Here is a 20,143-nt window from a genome sequence, read left to right on the forward strand (position 1 = left end):
TGGATGGCATCACCGATTCAATGGACATGAGTTTGAGCAAGCTTCAGGAGATGGTGAAGGACAAGAATGCCTGGCATGCTGCAGTCCATGAGGTCATGAAGAGTCGAACATGACTGAGCGACTAAACAAAGCATTTAACAGTAAGAGAGATTTCAAACTAATTTACCAATGTAAATTAGTTTTATAATAGTTAATGTAACAAATTACCACAAACTTAGTGGCTTAAAATAGCAGTATGTCTTTCAGTTCTGGAGGTAAAAACTCAAAAATCAGTGACAATGGTCTAAAATTAAGGATTTTGAAACAGCTATTTTTTTTTTTTCCTGAGATCGCCAAGGGAAGAATCTATCTCTTTGTCTTTTCTTTTGTCTTTGGTTTATGTCCCCTTCCTCACTTTCCTTTAGTGTCCTTTTTTTCTTATCACATCTCCTACTACTTTGATACTCTTAGTTTTTGCTCAGCAGATCTCTTGTGGTTATGTTGGGCCTATCTTGGTAAACAGGATAATCTCCTCATCTCAAATTCCTTAATTTAATCATATTGTCAATGTCCTTTTTCCAGATAAGGTAAAATTGTAGGCTTTGGGTGTTAAGGCACTGACATCTTAGAGGCCATTAGTCGACTAACACAGCATGTAATTATGTAGGTAGAGGCATCAGTAGGTACTAAATTAGGATATTATATTTTTATAGAGAGTATACCAAGGTACTGAGGAGGCTGCTAGATTGCAGGTCAATAAAAGACATCAGGAAAACATAACTTTAAGTAGAGTTTTGAAAGATGACTAAAAGTTGGCTGGAGAAGGGTGGAGCAATGGTGATTTGACACTTTATATGACAGAGTAGCACATACCAAGACATGGAAGCTACAGGAAGTATAGGTTTTCTGGAGTTCCAGATATTTAAAATTTTTGGATACAAGGCACAAGTCTGTCTAGTCAAGGCTTTGGTTTTTCCAGTGGTCATGTATGGATTTGAGAGTTGGACTGTGAAGAAAAATGAGCACCAAAGAATTGATGCTTTTGAACTGTGGTGTTGGAGAAGACTCTTGAGAGTCCCTTGGACTGCAGAGATCCAACCAGTCCATTCTAAAGGAGATCAGTCCTGGGTGTTCATTGGAAGGACTGATGCTAAAACTGAAACTCCAATATTTTGGCCACCTCATGTGAAGAGTTGACTCATTTGAAAAGACCCTGATGCTGTGAGGGATTGGTGGCAGGAGGATAAGGGGACGACAGAGGATGAGATGGCTGGATGGCATCACCGACTCAATGGACATGAGTTTGGATAAAGTCCAGGAGTTGGTGATGGACAGGGAGGCCTGGCATGCTGCGATTCATGCAGTCGCAAAGAGCGGACACAACTGAGTGACTGAACTGAACTGAACTGAACTGAACTGATAACAGATTTTCAAAAATACAGATGCAATGTGATTTTATAAATTTAGTTTATAGGATGCTAAGAAAATAGTGAGTGGTGAGCCTGAAAGACAAAGCATATGACAATCACTGCAGGCTGTAACTACTATAAAAACGAGTTTGTAAGCCATAATCAAAGTCACAGGAAATATTTGAAACCCTATAAGAAGATATTTCACATAGTCTGATTTCAGTTTTAGAAACATGAAGTCTGATTTTAGTTTTAGAAAGTTCATGTTGATTTTGTGGGGAGGAGGCAATGGAAACAGGAGTTTTCCATAATTGAATTGGCCAGTGTTGAAGGCCTGAATGAATGAAGTAGTGGCAACTAATTGATAATTTGGTGTAGAAATTGCCAATTTTGGTAAATGATTGATTTCATACAGTGAAATATAAGAGAGGGAACAGTTCGTAGGATAACTCCCTGTTTTTGGCAATTAGAAGAAATTTTGAATTATTTCCTGAGTGAAGAAATGAGCAGTCTTTTTATAGGGGATAAATGAGACAGGTGATCAATGAAGATTGATTGTATTCATCATATTTAGTTTTTCAGTTGTATATGAAATATATAAGCATAAATATCCATCAGCATTTGTCTATAAGAATCTGAAGCCCAGAAATGTGTTTTTATTTATTTATTTTCTTCTTTTTAAAAAATGAATTAACTTATTTTAATTGGAGATAATTACCTAAAATATTGTGATGGTTTTTAGGAATGGGTTTTTAGATGGATACACAATTCAGTATTTATTCATTAATAGTTGAAATCTTAAGCAAAGATGAGACAGTATGGAAGAAGGCCATGAACCTTTCAGTTTGTTTATTTTGATTGCTTTTAGTTAAGCTTTCTTTGTTTTGGAATGCTCTTCAATTTGTGTGTTATTGTGTGATATCCTGCTTTTCATCATAGTAGTGAAAGTAAGACTAACTTTGATTTTTCTGCCCCTGATGACCAAAGATTTGGGCATGTGACGTGGGTTCAGGGAGATAGTGGCTCCCACAAAAAAACTTTGAATATGGAATTGGAGGCATGAATGGTTAGGGTTTGTTTATGGCAAATGAAAGGGTTTTCCTAAATTTGGCACCAAGGCCCGGTACGAGACTTCCACAGTGTTAAGGTCAAAGTCCTAACCTACTGTTTCTATTAAGCATAGTTAGTAATGCTTCCTGACTAGTTTATGCTTTTTTGCCTGTTTTCAAAGCCCGGTCTTTTGGTTTGCCATCAGTTCTTGATTTCCTAACATTATTCCATAAAAACCATTGCTTAGCTAGAGTTGACTGTCTTTATCATTATGGTTGATGCAGAAGATACGTACACTGAGAAAAGAAATAGGAGGAAAAATAGGAACATTTGATGGTTATTATCAGTCTAAATTTTTATGGTTCATGGTAAGAATTCTTCATTTTTAATGTAAAAGTTTTGTATTGCCGTACTCCCTTTAAACAATACAGCCCCAGAATTCAAGGAAAAAAACACTGATAGTTTTGAAAATTTTTAAGCTGATTTTATGAAAAAAATGTTACAATACTGATTCTGTTGTTTAGGAATGAATTAATCTCTTCATAAATTTGCTTTCATTACCCATGCATTGATTGACAGAAGTGTGTGTTTGACTCATTTGAATTAAACAAAAATAAAAGTCTATATGATTTTGTGCGTGTGTATACATATACAAATGCTAAACATATTAATATTTTTCCAATTCTGAAAGATCTTTCCACCCTATACATATGGATTAAAATGATTTTGATTTTTGTTTTCACTCAGAAAAGAATTAAGAGTGCCGTAAAATGGTGTCCTGATGGAATAAATAGAGCTTATACATCTGTTGCTATCTAGAATACATTTAAAATAGAAAATAATCTAGCTCATATATCGTTAAATCTTTTCTTTCAATAGTACAGCGGTCACATTTCAATATTACAAAAGCCAAACCATAATTTTCGCATTAAAAAATGGAGACAAAATGCTCTTCTTGAGTAAATGTGAAGAATCTGAAATTGAAATACACCTTATTTTATTTACATGTAAGGGTGGAATTATAGTATGGATTTAAAATGTAGTAGATTTTGTTGATATTTTGCCCACTTTCCTACAAGTATATTATTATCCAGTTATTCATTTTTCCACCTAATATTCTAAAGTTTTATGTTGTTTCTTGCATGTAGCAGCCACTGTGTTAAGTATAGAAGGATGAGTAGTATACAGATTTTCCCTATTAATGGCTCACAGTTTGGGAAGATGATAGAAATGAGCTTAATTATAAATATAAAAGTAAAAAACATGATGTACAGTCTGAAAATTAAGAAATTCTGAGCAGGAAATTCTAAGAGTTTAAATGGTAAAATGAATTTTATTAGGTAATAGAGTTCTATGAAGTTAATAATTTTGTATGTTGAAGAAAGGAGCAGGCTATGAATTTCTCAATATTTTCCTACTTTTAAGTTCAAAATAATTTCCTTTTATTTGAATTAAAATATATTAGCCCAAAGGAAGCTTAACATGAGGGAAAACTCTTAAGAATTATAACTATTATTCAGTCATAAACTTAAATGACCTAAAAAAAGAAGTACAGAGAACATAAAAGACAGGTGACCTGGAAGGTAATAATACTTAGGGGAAATATTTCATCAGTTTGTAGGTGCCCTTGAATAATCATTCTTATGCTATTGCCATGAACAATAATATAAAAGCTCTATTTTTTATTTTTTTCTATTAAACTAGACTGATTTCCTTTATCTTACAGTTTCATTAATCTATAGTAGATACGTTTTTTTATTTATATTATAAAATGTCCTAGTTACGATAGTTTAGGGAATACATTCATCACTCACTTACATATACATATTTAAATGGAGCAGGCTATGCTTGCACATTTTCCCTGAGAGAAAAAGGGTGTTTTTGACATTTGTTAACTGAGTTATTTTAAATAAGAGAGTTTTAATAGTATTAGTTGCCTAGGTCAAGCATCAAAACATAGAGGCTTTAACAAGTAATACAAATATATCAAGGATTAAGGTTAACTAATCTTACTATCCTAGAAAGTTTAGTAGATTTTAAAGAGAAAAAGTGGGGGTGCCGCTGGAGGCCGTTGCCAGGGTGGGGGTCGCTTTGCGGCATGGCGATGGCGGAGGGCAAAAAATTAAAAAAAAAAAAAATAAAGAGAAAAAGTTACTTTATAAAGAAAACCATGTATTTTCAGAATTTACTTAGAATGTCTGCGTACAGTGTATATGGACAGAGAACTAAATAATCAGATTTCACAATATTTTTCCTTCTATTAGATTACACTTTATACTCGATTCTTGATCCTGTCCAGTAAAATTTAAATGTGAATAAGAACTTTAAAAATAATTTTTATTTAAATAATGAGGCAAAGTTGAAATTAAGTACTGTAAAATCAATAGAAAAATCTCTAAACTTTCAGATTCATGCATGTTATCAAGTGCTCCAGTTTCCATTTATTTTTATGTATAAATAGTTTGGCTATAAATCTAGAGCTGTGTTTTAGTTGAGTTTTCTAAGTTTTTTTTTTTTTTTTTTTTTTGCTGGACCAAAAATATTACCAAGCTTTGCCACGATATTTTAATTTTTCATTTTAATACAGAACCTATGAAAGTATTAAAGAGAAGAGATTCATATTTGGTAGGGTAATTGGAAGAAGTGGGAATTTTATTAAAAAAAACTTCAAAATAACTGCAAAGAAAAAAGGCATAAAACAATCTAATCCTTAGAAGCTTGATTTAAATCTGTAATCTTATAATAACAGCTTTTGTGAAAATCAGAATACTGAACTATGTACATATCAGTTCAGTTCAGTCGCTCAGTCGTGTCCGACTCTTTGTGACCCCATGAATCGCAGCACGCTAGGCCTCCCTGTCCATCACCAACTCGCGGAGTTCACGCAGACTGACGTCCATCGAGTCAGTGATGCCATCCAGCCATCTCATCCTCTGTTGTCCCCTTCTCCTCCTGCCCCCATCCCTCCCAGCATCAGAGTCTTTTCCAATGAGTCAACTCTTCACATGAGGTGGCCAAAGTACTGGAGTTCCAGCTTTAGCATCATTCCCTCCAAAGAAATCCCAGGGCTGATCTCCTTCAGAATGGACTGGTTGGATCTCCTTGTAGTCCAAGGGACTCTCAAGAGTCTTCTCCAACACCACACTTCAAAAGCATCAAGTCTTCAGCACTCAGCCTTCTTCACAGTCCAACTCTCACGTCCATACATGACCACAGGAAAAACCATAGCCTTGACTAGATGGACCTTTGTTGGCAAAGTAATGTCTCTGCTTTTGAATATCCTATCTAGGTTGGTCATAACTTTCCTTCCAAGGAGTAAGCGTCTTTTAATTTCATGGCTGCAGTCACCATCTGCAGTGATTTTGGAGCCCCCAAAAATAAAGTCTGATACTGTTTCCACTGTTTCCCCTTCTATTTCCTATGAAGTGACGGGACCAGATGCCATGATCTTTGTTTTCTGAATGTTGAGCTTTAAGCCAACTTTTTTACTCTTCTCTTTCACTTTCATCAAGAGGCTTTTTAGTTCCTCTTCACTTTCTGCTATAAGGGTGGTGTCATCTGCATATCTGAGGTTATTGATATTTCTCCTGGCAATCTTGATTCCAGCTTGTGTTTCTTCCAGTCCAGCATATATGGATATCCAATATTGACAGGCATAACTTATTACTGTAATGATATTTTTATCTTATCAGCTAACTAATCTTGATTATTTTTTATATCCCAGTCATCATGCTAAGCACTTAATTAGTATTCAGTTTAGTTCAGTCACTCAGTCGTGTCCAACTCTTTGTGACCCCATGAACCACAGCACTCCAGGCCTCCCTGTCTATCACCAACTCCTGGAGTTTACCCAAACTCATGTCCATTGAGTCAGTGATGTCATCTAGCCATCTCATCCTCTGTCATCCCCTTCTCCTGCCTTCAGTATTTCCCAACTTCAGGGTCTTTTCAAATGAGTCATCTCTTCCCATCAGGTGGCCAAAATATTGGAGTTTTGGCTTCAACATCAGTCCTTCCAATGAACACCCAGGACCAATTTCCCTTAGGATGGACTGGTTGGATCTCCTTGCAGTCCAAGTGACTCTCAAGAGTCTGCTCAAGAGTAATCAGTATTACTTCATAATAAATCATAATAAATGCATGAGATATTTATTATCTCACTTTTCATATGTAGAAATTAAAGCATCAGATTAGATCAGATCAGTTGCTCAGTCATGTCCGATTCTTTGCGACCCCATGAATCACAGCATGCCAGGCCTCCCTGTCCATCACCAACTCCCGAAGTTCACTCAGACTCACGTCCATCGAGTCAGTGATGCCATCCAGCCATCTCATTCTGTTGTCCCCTTCTCCTCCTGCCCCCAATCCGTCCCAGCATCAGAGTCTTTTCCAATGAGTCAACTCTTCACATGAGGTGGCCAAAGTACTGGAGTTTCAGCTTTAGCATCATTCGTTCCAAAGAAATTCCAGGGCTGATCTCCTTCAGAATGGACTGAAAGACATTATCTTAAATTACTTATCTATTGATTGTTAGCAGCAGGATTTGAACTCAAGCACCATGGGAACATCTGTTTCTATGAAGTTTAATATTTGGGGGAAAAATAATTATAGTTCTTCTACTCATATCAAATGCATATTAGTTGATGATGCTGGCTGATTAAACAAAAACGTTTATTGAAAGTATATTGTAGGGCATAACAATAGTTGGGAACATTCAGGAAAGTACTGCAGCATAAGTATTGACAAACATTCAAAACTACTGCAGAAGTGGCAGTGAGAACAGCCACATGGATTTATTTGCTGCCACTAGTGACTAGATGCTCATGTTTAGACCTCAGAGCTTGTCTTAGTCACACTGCCATGAAGTCCAGCATCAGTGCCCCTGTGCATAAGGGAGTGGAGCTTGATACCACTGATGAAATCAAAAGCCAAATATTTCTACTACTCTTCTTGCCACCAAATGGATACTTAAGAGAGAACGAGCTTCTTCATTCATTGTCTTTCAGATCATATGCTTAAATTATTTATATTAGCTGAGAGATGATCAGACTTTTCTGCTTCTCCTTTATGGAGGCAGAATTTATTAATCTTGCTATTTTCCCAAATATTAGAATATTGTAACAAGATATTAGACAAGTCATAAAGGTTGAACAATTCAATATTCATATTCAAGAACTCAGATAGTTGTTTGTTTTTGTTTGTTTGTTTGTTTCGGGATAACTCTGCAATCCTATTTTTACTTTTGAATGTCTACAATTACTGCAGATTTTCCACTGACTACTTTAATTTATCATCTATAGTCATATTTAGTACTTTCAGTTCAGTTAATGTGCTCAGTAGTATCTGACTCTTTGCAGTGCCATGGACTGAAGCACACCAGTCTTCCCTGTCCATCACCAAGGCCCAGAGCTTGCTCAGACTCATGTCTATCAAGTTGGTGATGCCATCAAAACATCTTATCCTCTGTCATCCCCTACTTCTCCTGCCTTAAGTCTTTCCTAGTATCAGGGTCTTTTCCAATGAGTCAGCTCTTCACATCAGGTGGCCAAAATATTGGAGCTTTAGCTTCAGCATCAGTCCTTCCAGTGAACATTCAGGACTGACTTTCATAGGCTTGACTGGTTTGTTCTCCTTAAAGTCCAAGGGAATCTCAAGTGTCTTCTCCAACACCACAGTTCGAAAGCATCAGTTCTTTGGCACTCAGCTTGCTTTATGGGCCAACTCTTACATCCATACAAGACTACTGGAAAAACCATAGCTTTGATTAGATGGACCTTTGTTGGCAAAGTGATATCTCTGTTTTTTAATGTGCTAAGTTTGTCATAGCTTTTTTTCCAAGGAGCAAGTGTCTTTTTTTTTTTTTTCTTTTTAGTTAACTTGTTTATTTTAATTGGAGGTAATTACTTACAATATCATGGTGGTTTTTACCATACATTGATGTGAATCATCCACGGGTGTACATGTGTCCCCCATCCCAGACCTCCCTTTCTCCTCCCTCCCTATCACATCCTTCTGGATTGTCCCAGTGCACTGGCTTTGAATGCTGTTTCATACATTGAACTTGGACTGGTCATCTATTTCACATATGGTAATATACATGTTTTAATGCTATTCTCTCAAATTATCCCAACCTCACCTTTCCCCACAGAGTCCAAAAGTATGTTCTTTATATCTGTGTCTCTTTTGCTATCTCATGTGTAGGGTAATCATTATGATATTCCTAAATTCCATATATATGCATTAATATACTGTATTGGTATTTTTCATAGTGACTTACTTCACTCTGTACAATAGGCTACAGTTTCATCCACCTCAATAGAACTGATTCAAATGTGTTCTTTTTAATAGCTGAGTAATATTCCATTGTGTATATGTACCACAGCCTTTCTTATCCATTCAACTGCCAATGGGCATCTAAGTTGCTTCCATGTCTTAGCTATTGTAAACAGTGCTGCGATGAATAGTGGGGTACACGTGTCACTTGCAGTTCTGGTTTCCTCAGTGTGTGTGCCCAGCAGTGGGATTGCTGGGTCGTATGGTAGTTCTATTTCCAGTTTTTTAAGGAATCTCCACACTGTTCTCCATAGTGGCTGTACTAGTTTGCATTCCAACCAACAGTGTAGTAGAGTTCCTTTTTTTTCTCATGCTCTCCAACATTTATTGTTTGTAGATTTTTTGATAGCAGCCATTCTTACTGGCATGAGATGGTACCTCATTGTGGTTTTGATTTGCATTTCTCTGATAATGAGTGATATTGAGCATATTTTCATGCATTTGTTAGCCATCTGTATCTCTTTGGAGAAATGTTTGTTTATTTCTTTGGCCCAGTTTTTGATTCAGTTCAGTCGCTCAGTCGTGTCCAACTCTTCGTGACACCATAAATTGTAGCATGCCAGGCCTCCCTATCCATCACCAACTCGTGGAGTTCACGCAGACTCACGTCCATTGAGTCAGTGATGCCATCCAGCCATCTCATCCTCTGTCACCCCCGTCTCCTCCTTCCCCCAATCCCTCCCAGCATCAGAGTCTTTTCCAATGAGTCAACTCTTTGCATGAGGTGGCCAAAGTACTGGAGTTTCAGCTTTAGCATCATTCCCTCCAAAGAAATCCCAGGGCTGATTTCCTTCAGAATGGACTGGTTGAATCTCCTTGCAGTCCAAGGGACTTTCAAGAGTCTTCTCCAACACCACACTTCAAAAGCATCAAGTCTTCAGCGCACAGCCTTCTTCACAGTCCAACTCTCACATCCATACGTGACCACTGGGAAAACCATAGCCTTGACTAGACGGACCTTTGTTGGCAAAGTAATGTCTCTGCTTTTGAATATGCTATCTAGGTTGGTCATAACTTTCCTTCCAAGGAGTAAGCGTCTTTTAATTTCATGGCTGCAGTCATCATCTGCAGTGATTTTGGAGTCCAAAAAAAATAAACTCAGCCACTGTTCTCACTGTTTCCCCATCTATTTCCCATGGAGTGATGGAACCGGATGCCATGATCTTCATTTTCTGAATGTTGAGCTTTAAGCCAACTTTTTCACTCCCCTCTTTCACTTTCATCAAGAGGCTTTTGAGTTCCTCTTCACTTTCTGCCATAAGGGTGGTGTCATCTGAATATCTGAGGTTATTGATATTTCTCCCAGCAATCTGGATTCCAGCTTGTGCTTCTTCCAGTCCAGCGTTTCTAATGATGTACTCTGCATATAAGTTAAATAACCAGGGTGACAATATACAGCCTTGACGTACTCCTTTTCCTATTTGGAACCAGTCTGTTGTTCCATGTCCAGTTCTAACTGTTGCTTCCTGACCTGCATACAGATTTCTCAAGAGGTAGGTCAGATGGTCTGGTATTCCCATCTCTTTCAGAATTTTCCACAGTTTATTGTGATTCACACAGTCAAAGGCTTTGGCATAGTTTTTGATTAGGTCGTTTATTTTTCCAGTATTGAGTTGAATGTGCTTCTTGTATATTTTTGAGATTAATTCTTTGTAAGTTTCTTCATTTGCTATTATTTTCTCCCATTCTGAAGGCTGTCTTTTCACCTTTCTTATAGTTTCCTTCATTCTGCAAAATATTTTAAGTTTAATTAGGTCCCATTTGTTAATTTTTGCTTTTAGTTCCATTGCTCTGGAGGTGAGTCATAGAGGATCCTGCTGTGGTTTATGTTGGAGAGTGTTTTGCCTATGTTTTCCTCTAGGAGCTCTATAGTTTCTGGTCTTATATTTAGACCTTTAACCCATTTGAGTTTATTTTTGTGTATGGTGTTAGAGTGTGTTCTAGTTTCATTGTTTTACAGGTGGTTGACCAGTTTTCCCAGCATGGCTTGTTAAAGAGATTGTCTTTTCTCCATTGTATATTCTTGTCTCCTTTGTCAAAGACAAGGTGTCCATAGGCACGTGGATTTATTTCTGGGCTTTCTATTTTGTTCCATTGATTTATATTTCTGTCTTTGTGCCAGTAGCATACTGTCTTGATGACTGTAGCTTTGTAGTGAAGTCTGAAATCAGGCAGGTTGATTCCTCCAGTTCCATTCTTCTTTCTCAACATTGCTTTGGCTATTCGAGGTTTTTTTTTTGTTTTTTTTGTTTTTGTAATTTTATACAAATTGTGAAATTATTTGTTCTAGTCCTGTAGTCCTGTGAAAAATAACATTGGTAACTTGATAGGGATTGCATTGACTCTATAGGTTGCTTTGGGTGGTATACTCATTTTCACTATATTCATTCTTCCAATCCATGAAGGTGGTATATTTCTCCATCTATTTGTGTCATCTTTGATTTCTTTTATCAGATTTTTGTAGTTTTCTATATAGAGATCTTTTGTTTCTTTAGGTTGATTTATTCCTAATTATTTTATTATTTTCATCACAATGATGTATGGGATTGTTTCCTTAATTTCTCTGTTTTCTCATTGTTGGTGTATAGGAATGTGAGGGATTTCTGTGTATTAATTTTGTATCCTACAACTTTACTATATTCATTGATCAGTTCTAGTAATTTTCTGGTAGTGTCTTTAGGATTTTCTATGTAGAGGATCATGTCATCTGCAAACAAAGGGTTTTGCTTCTTCTTTTCCAGGCTGGAATCCTTTTATATATTTTTCTTCTCTGATTGTTTTGGTTAAAACTTCCAAAACTATGTTGAATAGCAATGGTGAAAGGGACACCCTTGTCTTGCTCCTGACTTTAAAGGAAATGCTTTCATTTTTTCCCATTGAGGATAATGTTTGCTTTGGGTTTATCATATATGGCTTTCATTATATTGAGGTACGTTCCTTTTATGCCTGCTTTGTGGAAAATTTTTTATCATAAATGGGTGTTGAATTTTGTCAAAGGCTATCTCTGGATCTATCAAGAGAATCATATGGTTTTTTTCTTTCAATTTGTTAATGTAGTATATCACATTGATTGATTTGTGAACACTGAAGAATCCTTGCATCCCTGAGATAAAGCCCACTTGGTCATGATGTATGATCTTTTCAATATGTTGTTGGATTTTGTTTTCTAGAATTTTGTTGAGGATTTTTGCATCTATGTTCATTGGTAATACTGGCCTGGAGTTTTCTTCTTTTGTGGCATCTTTGTCTGGTTTTGGTATTAGAGTGATGATGCCCTCAAAGAATGAGTTTGGGAGTTTACCTCCCTCTGCAATTTTCTGGAAGAGTTTGAGTAGGATAGGTGTTAGCTCTTCTCTAAATTTTTTGTAGAATTCACCTGTGAAGACATCTGGTGTTGAGCTTCTGTTTGTTGGAAGATTTTTGATTACAGTTCTGATTGCCATACTTCAAATATGATGGGTCTGATAAGATTTTCTATTTCTTCCCGGTTCAGTTTTGGAAGGTTATACTTCTCTAAAAATTATTCTGTTTCTTTCAAGTTGTCAATTTATCTGGCATATAGTTGCTATTGTAGTCTCTTATGAGCCTTTGTATTTCTATGTTGTTTGTTGTGATTTCTCCATTTTCATTGCTAATTTTCTTAATTTATTCCTTCTTTTTTTTTCTTGATGACTCTGGCAAATGGTGTGTCTATTTCATGTATCATCTCAATGAACCAGCTTTTAATTTTGTTGATTTTTGCTATAGTCTCCTTTGTTTCTTTTTCAATTATTTCTGCCCTAAATTTTATATTTCTCTCCTTATACTAACTTTGGGGTTCTTCATTTCTTCTAGTTCCTTTAGGTGTAAAGTTAAGTTATTTATTTCATTTTTCTCTTGTTTCTTGAGGTAAGCTTTTATTGGTATGAAGCTTCCTGTTAGCCCTGCTTTTACCATATTCCCTAGGTTTTGGGGGTCATGTTCTCATTATCATTTGTTTCTATGCATATTTTGACTTCCTTTTTGATTTCTTCCATGATTTGTTGGTTATTCCAAAGCGTGTTGTTTAGCTTCCATATATTTGTATTTTTATTAATTTGTTTTTCCCCTGTAGTTGACATCTAATTTTACCACATTGTGATCAGAAACGATGCTTGAAATGATTTCATTTTTTATTTTTTTCACTTTACCAAGACTAGATTTATGGCCCAGAATGTGATCTGTCCTGGAGAATGTTCTGTGTGCACTTGAGGAAAAAGTGATATTCATTGTTTAGGGGTGAAATGTCTTATAGATATCAATTAAGTCGACCTGGTCTACTGTGTCATTTAAGGTCTGTGTTTCCTTGCTAATTTTCTGTTTGGTTGATCTACCCATAGGTGTGAGTGGGGAATTAAAGACTCCCACTGTTATTGTGTTACTATTAATTTCCCCTTTTATACCTGTTAGCGTTTGCCTTATGTATTGAGGTGCTCCTATGTTGGGTGTATATATGTATGTATGTGTGTAATTGTTATATTTTCTTCTGGGATTGATCCTTTGATCATTATGTAGTGTCCTTTGTCTCTTTTCATGGTCTTTATTTCAAAGTCTATTTTATCTGATGTGAGTATTGCTACTCCTGCTTTCTTTTGGTCTCCGTTTCCATGAGATATCTTTTTCCAGCCCTTCACTTTCAGTCTGTATGTGTCCCTCGTTTTTAAGTGGGTCTCTTGTAGACAGCCTATATAGGGGTCTTGTTTTTGTATCTGTTCAATAAGTCTTTGTCTTTTGGTTGGGGCATTCAAACCACTTACATTTGAGGTAAGTATAGATAAGTATGATCCCGTTGTCATTTACTTTGTTGTTTTGGGTTCAACTTTATAATCCTTTTCTGTGTTTCCTATCTAGATAAGATCCTTTAGCGTTTGTTTAAGAGCTGGTTTGGTGATGCTGAATTCTCTCTGCTTCTGCTTGTCTGTAAAGCTTTTGATTTCTCCTTCATATTTGAATAAGATCCTTGCTGGGTATATTAATCTGCATTGTTGGTTTTTCTCATCACTTTAAGTATGTCCTGCCATTCTCTTCTGGCCTGAAGAGTTTCTCTAGAAAGATCAACTTTTAGAAAACTTCAGCTATTGTCTCCTCAAGTATTTTCTCATGCCCTTTGATTTTGTCTTCTTCTTCTGGGACTCCTATGACTCGAATATTGGGGCATTTAACGTTATCTCAGAGGTCTCTTAGGTTGTCCCCATTTATTTCAATTCTTTTTTCTTTTTTCCTCTCTGATTCATTTATTTCCACCATTCTATCTTCCACCTCACTCATCCTATCTTCTGCATCAGTCATTCTACTGTTCGTTCCCTCCAGAGTGCTTTTGATCTTAGTTATTGCATTATTCTTTATTGATTGACTCTTCTGTATTTCGTCTAGGTCCTTGTTAAACATTTCTTGCATTTTCTCAATCCTTGTCTCTAGTCTATTTATCTGTAAATTCATTTTGTTTTCAAGATTTTGTATCATCTGTAGTATTATTATTGTGGAGAACTCCAGAATAATAATTCAGGCAACTCCCTAGCTCCTCTTCTTTTGTTTAGTTTTATGGGCATTTATCATGTTCCTTTACCTGCTGCATATTTCTCTACCTTTTCATTTTGTTTAAATTGCTGTGATTGGGGTGATCTTTCTGCAAGCTGGAAGTTCCTCTTTTTTGTGGAGCGTGCTCCCTTTGGGTGGGATTGGACTAGGGGCTTGTCAAGGTTTCTTGGTTATTGGAGCTTGCATCTGTGTTCTGGTGAGTGGAGCTGGATCCCTTCTCTCTGGAGTGTGAGGAAGTGTCCAGTAGTGAGTTTTGGGGTGTCTATGGGTTTTGCATGGCTTTGGGCAGCTTGTCTTTAATGCTCAGGGCTGAGTTCCTGTTTTGCTGGAGAATTAGCATCGTATGTCTTACTTTGGAACTTGTTGGCTCTTGGGTGGTGTTTGGTTTCAGTGTAAGTATGGAGGCTTTTGGGTGAGCTCTTGTCTATTAATGTTCCCTGGAATCAGGAGTTCTCAGATATTCTCGTTTTGGAGTTAAGCCTTCTGCCTCTGGCTTTCAGTCTTATTCTTACAGTAGCCTCAAGACTTCTCTATCCATGCAGCACAGATGATAAAACATCTAGGTTAATGATGAAGAAATTCTCCACAGTGAGGGACACCCAGAGAAGTTCAGAGAGTTACATGGAGAAGAGAAGAGGGATGAGTGAGATAGAGGTGACCAGGAGGAGAGGGGGTGTCAAAAGGGGAGAGAACAATGAAGCCAGTAATCAGTTCCCTAAATGCTCTCCACAGTCTGGAACACCCAGAGAGATTCACAGAGTTGCATAGAGAAGAAAAGAGGGAAGAGGGAGATAGAGGTGAGCATGAGGAGAAGAGGAGTAGTAAAAAGGGGAGAGACCATTCTACCCAGTAATCAGTTTCCTTAGTGATCTCCACAGCCTGGAACACTGAGAAAATTCACAGAGTTAAGTAGAGAAGAGAAGGAGGAGAGAGGAGATAGATGTGTCCTGGGGTAGAAAAGGGAGAATCAAAAGGGGAGAGAGCAATCAAGCCAGTAATCCCACCCTTAACTGAAATTGGATACTGAAGATTAGATTTCTTAAAGGAACAAAACTGATAACAAATACCAAAATGCAAAGATTAGACATCTAGAGTTTAGACTCTCTAAAAAACAATATAAAAATGAAAAACAATATCAAAACAAAATTATAATATATATATATATATATATATGAAATTTCCTTTAAAAATAGGCTCTTTTTTTGCAAGGTAATAGTAGGCTATAAAAATGAAAATTAAAGGAGTAATAAAGAACTTAAATTTAAAAAATAATTAAAAGTGATAATAGTAAAAATATATCAAGGAATTTATCTGGAGTTTTTATGGGCAGTATGGGTTCAGTTCATTTTCAGATAGTTCCTTATTCAAGCTTGTACTTGTTCTCAAGGACTATAGGCCCCCTCCAATGTTTAGTCAATATTAACTACAGGGTTTCAATCTATTGCATCTGTCACTTCCAGAGTGGTTCCCTCTTCTTTGTTTATTTTGGCTTCCTCTGTTTGCAAGTTTCTTCACTAATTTCTGCCCTGACACAAGGGGGAAAAGGTGGTCATTTATTTGGGCTTACGTCTTCAGTTGTGTTGTGGGAAGGGAGGGACACTGTGAACAAATGGCATGTGTGGGGAGTGCTCACAGTATGGACCACACTGGATTTGCTGCACCTCAAAGAGGCACGTGACTCTTGGTTCTCCACTTCTGTGGCTCCAGGGTGCTCTGCAAGGGCACTGTCCACAGCGGGCCCTGTGTTTTGTGCACTTCCAAGATCTAAGCAACTCAGGTTCTTGGGTACTTTGTAAGGTTACAGACTTGCCTGGGCGTGTGTTTTACACCCTTCCCAGGTCCAAGCATTTCAGGTGAGCAGTTATTTAGCGAATGCACTGTCCCAGGTAGGCTGTGCATCCTAATCACCTCCCCAGTGCCATCTGCTCCGTTTCCTAGGTACGCTACAAAAGCATGGTCTCAAGTGTGTCTCCTCTGGAGAGCCAATATCAGGGTGTTACCCACCTGGCAGAAGTGAACCATCCAGGATCCCAGAAAGACGTGTTTAGCAACTGAGAGCTTGCTGCCAGCTTGATGGAGGATTCCGGTTTCTGGGGGTCGAGATTGGAGTAACCTCTTGCCTTCTGGCTCTGGCTGTCGGAGGCCTGCCTCTCTGCCTCGGCAGGGAGGAGCCTGTACGCAGCCCGCTAACTCTCCTTTGGTATTTGCTCAATTCTTCCTTCTGTGAGTGGGCCAGGCTGCGAGTTAGAGCCTTTCTCTTTTTATTTTCCTCTCTTGTGATCTCACAGTTTAGTTAGCTGCCTCAGATTTTCCTCAGGGCATTCAGGCCCTGTTCTTACCCTAAGCACTGATTATGCAGCTCTCGCCTCCCTGTCCAGCCCCTGCTCGCTGGTGGTGAATGCAAGTGTCTGGGCTACTTCTCCCCTGGCAGTTGCACTTAGGCATGTATTTTCCGTTTTTTTGTTTGTTTTCTCCCGGTTATGTTGTCCTCTGAGATCCAAAACTCCCCACAAACCTGCCTGTGAGAGTTTTTCTACTGTTTGGAAACTTCTCCTCCTTCACGACTCCCTCTGCATGACAAGTCTCTGTCCCTAACTCTTTTGTCTCTCTTTTCATCTTTTCTATTTTGTCCTTCTGCTGCTGCTAAGTTACGTCAGTCGTGTCCGACTCTGTGCGACCCCACAGACGGGTGCCTACCAGGCTCCCCCATCCTTGGGATTCTCCAGGCAAGAACACTGGAGTGGGTTGCCATTTCCTTCTCCAATGCATGAAAGTGAAGTCGCTCAGTCATGTCTGACTCTTAGCGACCCCATGGACTACAGCCCATCAGGTTCCTCCCTCCATTGGAGTTTCCAGGCTATTTTGTCCTACCTCCTTTCAAAGAGAATGGGCTACCTGTCTGGGTGCCTGGTGTCCTCCATCAGTGTTCAGAAGTTGTTTTCTGGAAGTTGCTTAGCATTCAAATTATCTTTTGATGAATTTGTGGGGGAGAAAGTGGCCTCCCCATCCTATTCCTCCACCATCTTGGAACCTCCCAGCAAATGTCTTTTAATTTAATGGCTTCAGTCACCATCTTAGTGCTTTACCTAGTAGATAATTAAATAAAAGATTGTGTTACAGAATCTCAAAACTTATGATTATGAATTGTGATGGTATTATAGAGCACAATGGTATCTAGGGACTAGATTATTGCAAAACAAGTAATTAGAAATAGTAAATGATGGCATTATTTGAGGGAACCCAAACAACGATGGAAAAAGAAGTTATGAAGAAAACTCCTTTTCATAAAATTCTAGATATATCATGTCATGTTGTTTGCCAGAAATACATCCAGAAGTAGATCCATTTAGTTTAAAGATTAATAATAAAATCAAGGTAATTTGATTCTTTCTTTATTACTCTATTGTTATATATAGGCAATTCCAAATCATGATTTGACCTGGATCAAAATTTTAATTTTCAGCATAGTGATAAAGTAGTTTTTTATGGTGGAGAAGAGGCAGAGCACATATATTTTCCTTTCTATATTTTAAAATTGTTTTATATTATTCATAGATATTTGATAAATGGAAATTCCTGTAGGTAGTCACAGGAGGTAGGTTTTCTTCTGAATAGGGTAGTCCTAAAGATAAATGTATTTTATAGAAGAAGTTGCTTTTAGAGTGTGAATTTTTTTACATAATAGCCTTGGTTTTTTGTTGTTCAGTTGCTCAGTGTCTGACTCTTTGTGACTCCATGGCTGCAGCACACAAAGCTTTCCTGTACTTCACTATCTCCATAGTTTGCTCAAACTCATGTCCATTCAGTTGGTAATGCCATCCAAACATCTCATCCTCTGTCACCCCCTTTTTCTCCTGCCCTCAGTCATTCTGGGCATAAGGGTCCTTTCTAATGAATCAACTCTTCCATCAGTCCTTCCAATGAATATTCAGGACTGATTTCCTTTAGGATTGACTGGTTTGATATCCTTGCAGTCCAAAGAACTCTCAAGAGTCTTCTCCCACACCACAGTTCAAAAGCATCAATTCTTCAGTGCTGAGTCTTCTTTATGGTCCAATTCTCACATCCATACACGACTACTGGAAAAACCATAGCTTTGACTATATGGACCCTTGTGAGTAAAGTGTTGTCTCTGCTGTTTAATACACTGTCTAGCTTTGTCATAGATTTTCTTCCAAGGGGCAAACGTCTTTTAATTTCATGGCTTCAGTAATTGTCCACAGTAATTTTGGAGCCCAGGAAAATAAAGTCTGTGGCTGTATCCATTTTTCTCCCATTTATTTTTGTTTGGTAGGTAGAATAGGGAAAAGGAGTCCAAAATGGCGGTGGCTAAAAGACAAGGAAGGTCAAAGGAAGGTCCGAGGACCAGAGTGAAGACTTCAGGCAGAACAACCAGAACAAACAGCACTCCTGGCTAAGCCCAATTTGTATAGGGCAGGCCCAGGTGGAGGAAAAAACATATAAAAGGAGGAGCCAAAGCGCTTTCTCTAGGACTCTCTCTCTCCCGCGTGCGCGTGCTCTTTTCTTTCTTTCTCTCTTTCTCTCTCTCTCTCTCCTGCTATCTTCTAAATAAAATAGAGCTGTAACACTGACTTGCCTAAGAGCTGTAGCACGGTTGGTCCAAGACCCGAGAGCCGTGACGCGCCAAGGGCTTTAATGTCTGTTGCTCCAAATCTTTGTTGTGACGAGATGAAGAACTGAAGAACATACACTCGTGACATCTATGGTGCCGTGACTCAGATATAACCTGGCTGAAACAACCTCTGCATGGAAGAGGCCAAGCACAACAGGAGCCCAACTCAGCGAAGCTCCTGCGCTAGAAGTGGAAGGCGAAGAAACCCGGTGCAGGGGAAGGCCCATCGTGCTGGAAACAGGGACAGCAAAAAACGAACTCAGCAGAAAGCTCACACAGCCCAGTCTCAGACTCCAGAAGACCTCCGATTAAGGTAAGAGGTCCTCGCTCCTATGGCTGGAGGGACCTTTACAATCTCTCGTTTCTTATTTCCTCGAACCTCCGGCGAACAGGCGGGCGGCTGGGGCACAACTGAGGGACTCTGGAGAGGCTACTCCTCAGCATGTCCCAAAGGCACTATCTGCTGAGCCCCAGTAGCTGTTACCCAAGCTGGTGGGGGTTCTTCTGTCCTTTCTCTTCTCTGTGCCAAGGATCAGACCAATGAAACTGTGAGCACCAGTCAGATATTTAGCAAATTTTCCAGCAGGCTATGAAGGGGATTCCTTGGCACGTTTTTCCCACTGCTTTTTCCTCCTGTCCTTCAGCTCTCTCCCGGGACTCAAGCCCGGCCAAAACTAATGAAACTCAGGCTCTGATGTCTCATTGCAAAAATTCATTGAGAGACAAAGCCATAAGAGGTAGATTTGTAAGGATCCAGAGAGAAGCCACTCTTCAGGGTGTGAACCATTGCTGAGGGCAAGGGCTGCAGCCATGGAATTAGGTCTGGCTAGGTTTTGTGAGGGGATGGAATTCATATACTAATGAGTGAGAGGATCATCCCAGCCATTGGGGAACCACCTACTCCTCCCTCTTTTGACCTTGTGCCTTGGAGCTGTCCTGCCACCTCTGGGTGGGTCTGTTGGCTTATAAATTGGGGATTAAGGTTTACTTGAATTTGACTTGTCATCTTGGACCCAATTGATTTTAATTGGTTTATATTATACCCTTGCGCTATGTAATTCTTTCAAAAGTTGTGCTCTGCCCCTTCCCTCCTGTTTCATACTCTTTTCCTGAGCCCCATCCAGACCCACAAGGTTTCTACAATCTTCTGGAGAGACAACCAGAAAATAGTTGGCCTTGGGAG

The sequence above is a fragment of the Bos javanicus genome, chromosome 2 (genome assembly GCF_032452875.1).
Source record: "Bos javanicus breed banteng chromosome 2, ARS-OSU_banteng_1.0, whole genome shotgun sequence".
NCBI lineage: Eukaryota > Metazoa > Chordata > Mammalia > Artiodactyla > Bovidae > Bos > Bos javanicus.